The sequence below is a fragment of the Corvus brachyrhynchos genome, unplaced genomic scaffold (genome assembly GCF_000691975.1).
Source record: "Corvus brachyrhynchos isolate BGI_N302 unplaced genomic scaffold, ASM69197v1 scaffold16, whole genome shotgun sequence".
In the NCBI taxonomy this organism is placed as follows: Eukaryota; Metazoa; Chordata; class Aves; order Passeriformes; family Corvidae; genus Corvus; species Corvus brachyrhynchos.
This window is the reverse complement of record NW_008238643.1, coordinates 835,773-841,639: the sequence shown is the minus strand read 5'-3', so window position 1 is coordinate 841,639 and position 5,867 is coordinate 835,773. Positions and strand designations below refer to the sequence as shown.

The 5,867-nt window shown below is 42.3% G+C and overlaps 1 long non-coding RNA gene across 1 annotated transcript in view; it reads left to right on the top strand.

The window, feature by feature from the left end:
• LOC108447449 overlaps positions 1-2,985 on the top strand; it is an 11,151-nt gene extending 8,166 nt beyond the window's left edge. Inside the window, exon 2 of the long non-coding RNA XR_001863016.1 lies at positions 2,912-2,985. This is a non-coding gene — a long non-coding RNA (uncharacterized LOC108447449). The remainder of the gene's footprint in view (positions 1-2,911) is intronic.
• Positions 2,986-5,867: the final 2,882 nt, after the last annotated feature.

Sequence of the window (5,867 nt, the reverse complement as noted above, 5' to 3'; positions counted from 1 at the left end):
ATGTAGGTTTTTACTAGTTCTTGAAATTTTATACCATTTATACTTTGCATGTTTTTTTTTTTTTCAATCAATCATGGGGGGGGAAATGTGGATAATTTAGGATAGAGGGGGGGAAATGTAGGAGATTAGGGACAGGCGTTTGGAAGATATCGCGTTGTACGGGACAGGTAAAACCCCTCCCCTCTACAGGTAATACCTGACCAGAAGGAAGTGACGCGGTAAACCCAGGTTATTTAACCCTATGTAACCCGTGGATAAACGCCATTTGCCGTCCACCAAATTGGTGTCCGCGAGCTGATGGCCTGAATGACCTGAGGTGGTCGTCGTACCGTTCCTGAACCAGGTCGCTACGCCTCCGAGAGGCAACATAACTCTGGTGGAGGAAGGATATAAGCTAACTTTTGGTAACAAGATTAAGAGTGTACACTCCATGTGATTTGAAAACCATACTAAGCAAAAAAGCTAGCCAATGGATCTCTGACAGCAGGCTTTTAAAGTATGAACTGATTCTAAATAATATGGAAAATTTAGAGTTAACCACAACCAGAGCAATAAACCCTGCCCAATTTTTATATGGAGAACCAGACAGGGGACTTGAGCATATCTGCATCGAAACCATTGACCTGCAAACGAAAGTCAGGGAGGACTTATTGGAACACCCCTTACTGGAAGGAGAGATCCTTTTTGTGGATGGTTCGTCCAGAATAATAGAAGGAAAACGAGTTTTGGGGTATGCAGTGATAAATGGAAAAGACATGAATATTATAGGAAAAGGAAAACTTTCAGGACAATGGTCGGCGCAGTGCTGTGAACTTTATGCTTTATTACGAGGATTGTTGTGGCTCAGTTATCAAAAAGGAACTATTTATACTGACTCAAAATATGCATATGGAGTGGTACACACTTTTGGTAAAATCTGGACTGAGAGAGGTTTTGTAAATTCAAAGGGAAAAATGTTAGTGCATGAGAATTTAATAAAAGAGGTACTTGAAGCTTTAAGAGGCCCAGTGGAGATAGCCGTAGTGCATGTAAGAGGACATCAAAGAGGAGACTCCCTGGAGCACCCCTTACTGGAAGGAGAGATCCTTTTTGTGGATGGTTCGTCCAGAGTAATAGAAGGAAAACGAGTTTTGGGGTATGCAGTGGTAAATGGAAAAGACATGAATATTATAGGAAAAGGAAAACTTTCAGGACAATGGTCGGCGCAGTGCTGTGAACTTTATGCTTTATTACGAGGATTGTTGTGGCTCAGTTATCAAAAAGGAACTATTTATACTGACTCAAAATAGGCATATGGAGTGGTACACACTTTTGGTAAAATCTGGACTGAGAGAGGTTTTGTAAATTCAAAGGGAAAAATGTTAGTGCATGAGAATTTAATAAAAGAGGTACTTGAAGCTTTAAGAGGCCCAGTGGAGATAGCCGTAGTGCATGTAAGAGGACATCAAAGAGGAGACTCCCTGGAGATAAAAGGAAATAATTTGGCCGACCAGATAGCACAGAAAGCAGCCTTAGGATTAAAGGAACCATCCTACATTTATCGAGTTTAGAAGACAAGGGCAAAGATGGAGACATCCCACACATTAGAGAGAAGGAGCTAGAAGAATTCCAGAAGCACGGGGCAATCAAAAATGAGAAGGGTGAGTGGAGGATGCCAGATGGGAGACAAGTATTGAACAAGGCCCTAGCTAGAAAAGTATTAGAAGAGTTACACTCCTCAACACACTGGGGAATACAAGCATTGTGTGACCACTTTCTGAGGACTTATGTGTGTATTGGAATTTTTACAATTGCAAAGGTAATAACACGGGACTGCATAACTTGTCAGCGAGTGAATAGAAAAGTGATGCGGAAAATGCCTCTTGGGGGAAGGGAATTAGTAAGAAGACCCTTTCAGAGTATTCAAGTTGATTTTACTGAGTTGCCCCAGGTGCAAAGATTTAAATATCTGCTAGTCATAGTCGACCACCTAACCCATTGGGTAGAGGCTCATGCTACAACAAGAACAACAGCTGAAGTGGTTGGGAAGATCCTGTTAGAACAGGTAATACCTCGGTATGGTATAATACACACTATAGACTCAGATAGAGGTCCTCATTTTACAGCCCAAGTGTTACAACTACTCGTTGAGGCCCTAAACATCACATGGAAATACACACTCCATGGAGACCACAAAGCTCTGGAAGGGTGGAAAGAGTAAATCAAACATTGAAGGTAGCCCTTACCAAGCTAGTAGAAGAAACTAAAATGAACTGGGTAAAATGTCTTCCCCTGGCCCTAATGAGGATCCGGACAAAACCTAGAGCAGACATAGGGGTTTCGCCTTATGAAGTGATGTTTGGACTACCTTTTCTCACTACTCCGGGCCATCTTGGAACTTACGAAGAGGGAGAACAGAGTGTGAGGAAATACCTACGAACTGTTGCAAAGACTCTCAAATAACTGAGGGAAAAGGGGTATCTTCCCCAAACTATGCCCATTGATTTCGATATTCATAAATTCCAGCCTGGCGATTGGGTATTAATTAAAACTTGGAAAGATCAGCCATTGACCCTGAAATGGGAAGGCCCTTTTCAAATTTTGCTGACCGCAGCAACAGCAGTAAGAACTCAAGAAAAAGGATGGACTCATGTCTCCAGGGTAAAAGGACCTGTACAAGCCCCGAGTGGACGGTAGTTAACTCAACCAACACCAAGCTGACACTAAAGAAGAAGCCATGAAAGGACAGATAAAGATGGAGGTTTTTTTAAGATGATTTATAGTTATTAACTGTTTTAGTGATATAAGTTTTAAGAATTTGAAATTGTTCATTGCATGATTAATACTTGTTAATGTTTAAATTTTAAAGTAGTTATTTATTGAGGAATTTAAAAGAACTTTTTAAAAATTTGTTTGATGTGTCTCATTACAGATCCAAAGAACTCTGAAGGAATAGAGCATCCTCCCACACACCTAGCAATCAGACCCTAAAAGGAAAGAAAATAAGTTGACACAAAAGGGAGATTGTCACCGCAACAAGAGGGTAACAATAGCCAATGGGTAAGAATACTGCAAGGGGGCAAGACCAGATCAGGATACACTCTTGCCACAGAGAGTCGCGGATCCTCTAATTGGGATTAGAGGGGAGACATGGGTGGGAGAGTGCCCTGTACCGGACCCCTGCTGATAGGGGTTCTCCTCATGATTAACATCCAAGCAGGAGGAGCACCACTTGTATGCGGGAGACCCTCGGACGGCCATCCTAAGAACCCATTCAAATCCGAGCCCTAATTGTTCCAACTTTTTAGAGCTGCAAACCTGCATAGAGGATGGCCGAACCTATTGGCTTTTTGAGAATGTAGGGACTTTTAAACAGGAATTGCTGGGAGAATGCCCGATGAAGGAGAAATGGATCTGCTCTGAGAAAGACCCGGTAAAGCAAAAAGAAAAAGCAGGAAAATGGGAGCCAGACTTGATTAGAGAAAAGGAGGTAAAAGGGGTAATTAAGAAGGGACCTGAAATCAGAATGATGGGAGGAAAGAACTTGTTCCTAGATCTAGTTGAGAAAATAAGTCATGAATCGAATATAACTGATTGCTGGATTTGTGGAGATACCTGGAGGGCAGAGGTTTGGCCTTGGGAGGGGATTGCTTTGACCCCACAGGAGACCCTAAAGATAATGGAGAAGGAATCACCAGGACCAGATGAGAGGGAGGAAGAAGAAACTTGGAGCTTGAGATCAGGAGTCATCGGAGAAGAATGTCTATGGAGGAGAGGTCCTAAATATATAGCATATGTGGGTGAGTTTCCCTGCAAAAGGTATTTTGTAACAAATGGTACACATCAGTGGTGGATCCCTAAGGCTAAGGATTTATATTGGGCAAGAAAACAAAAACAAGGGTGTACATATGTGGAACGAGAAAAGTTATATGAATGTATTACCAGGGAACCCAACCCCTTCCAAGATGAACCAAATATCTCAAAATTCTGGAGTAAGATTGGCATAAACAATGTAAAATTTCATAATTATTGGCGAGCACCAAAAGGACTCTTCTGGTTATGTGGGAAAATAGCCTATGTTATGCTCCAAAAAGACTGGGCTGGAAGCTGTACCCTAGGCATAATTAGACCCTCCTTTTTCCTACTTCCAAGAATTGAGGGGCAAAGTCTTGGGGTTCCCCTGTATGATGAGTTGGCACAGAGAAAAAGGGACATCCAGATAGGAGGAACCCAGAAGTGGGGGGAGGATGAGTGGCCACCTGAGCGGATCATAGCCACCTATGGTCCTGCAACTTGGGCCCAGGACGGATCATGGGGGTACAGGACTCCAATATGTATGTTGAACAGAATTATCCGCCTTCAAGCACTGGCGGAAATAATATCTAACCAATCCACCCTAGCTCTGGATTTACTTTCTGCACAATCCAGGCAAATGAGAACTATAATATACCAAAATAGGTTGACACTGGATTACCTGCTAGCCGAGGAAGGTGGTGTGTGTGGAAAGTTTAATTCGTCAGAGTGTTGTGTAGAAATTGATGACCGCAGTGAAGCTATCAAAAATATAACCACTAACATCAGAAAATTGGCCCATGTCCCTGTACAAAGGTGGACCCCACCGTTTAAATCTAACTGGTGGGACAACCTACTAACTGGAGAGTGGTGGAAGAAAGCATTGATAATTGTTGGACTCTGGTTTGCTGGTTTCCTATGCCTGCCATGTTTAATCCCCTGTTTTGTTAGATTTATAACTTCTGTCGTGCAGAATATGCCCCTCATTCAGGAATTACAGACACAAAACCAGGAGAAAATTGCAAGAATTAGAGTGCTGCAAGCAGATGAATTAGAAGAGGATCAGGAAGGAAAGGAAGCCCCTGAAGCGGCGAAAGAAATTTATAAGAAATACCAAAGGCTGCAAAAGATTTATAAGAATTATGAGGACACTGCCTAATAAAAAACCTGTTAAACTGTGAGATGGTTGATGTGGGCAAAAGCCCGATCAAAGTTTTAGAGGGGGGAGTTGTAATAAATGATTAAAAGTTTTTTTTTTTTTGGTTAAAAAGAAGTTAATAGTTATTTGTTATATATAGTTAAGAAGTTGATTATTATTGCAACTGTACGGGTGTAATGCTGCTATGTGATCACTAGATGGTGACACTAATGGGGGAGAGTAATGGGTCTATAGAAAAGAGGGGAACGTTCTGGAATGTTCTTAAGATGACTTAATAATTTACGATGTAAACATCTTGAGGAATTATTGGTTAGGGGGCAAACCAATCACTCGATGCCCCAGAGACTGACGGAGCTGAACACCAATGAGGACCCTAGCAACGAGCCATCAGAGGGAGGATCTGAGCTCCACCAATCATAACATCAGAGAGACTGTAAAACGGCCCTGGGGCTCAGCCCCTCGCCGGCCGGGGGTCTTCCTGAGGAACCTGAGTCCGAAGGAACACCCTGTGCGTCGCACTGTTGTTTTTTTCTGGGTTGCCGAGTGGGACTTGGGCTTATCTCGAGTCTCCACTTCTGGTTTTTCTTTTTAAATAAACGAGCAGACTTTTACTCCACCCAAAAAAGTCCAGGCTCCGTTTATAACATAAGGGAATGAACAGGGGGTTTTTGCAGAGGCTTTTCATGTACTGCTTTTTTCTCCGGCAAAGAATAACTTAGTAGCAGGAGAGGAAAGAATTTTGAAACTGTTTCATCTCCTGCACGCCTAAGAGAGGAGAGTTTTCTCCCCACCTTATCCCAAAATTCAGCAGATCTTATGTCTTCGGAGGTCAGATTAGGAAAGTACTGAAAAAGCCATCGTACAAAAGATCGAACTAGATTTTTAGGGTATTTATGCCCAGTTAAAGAAAGGTAGCTTTGAACTTGGTGGTATATTT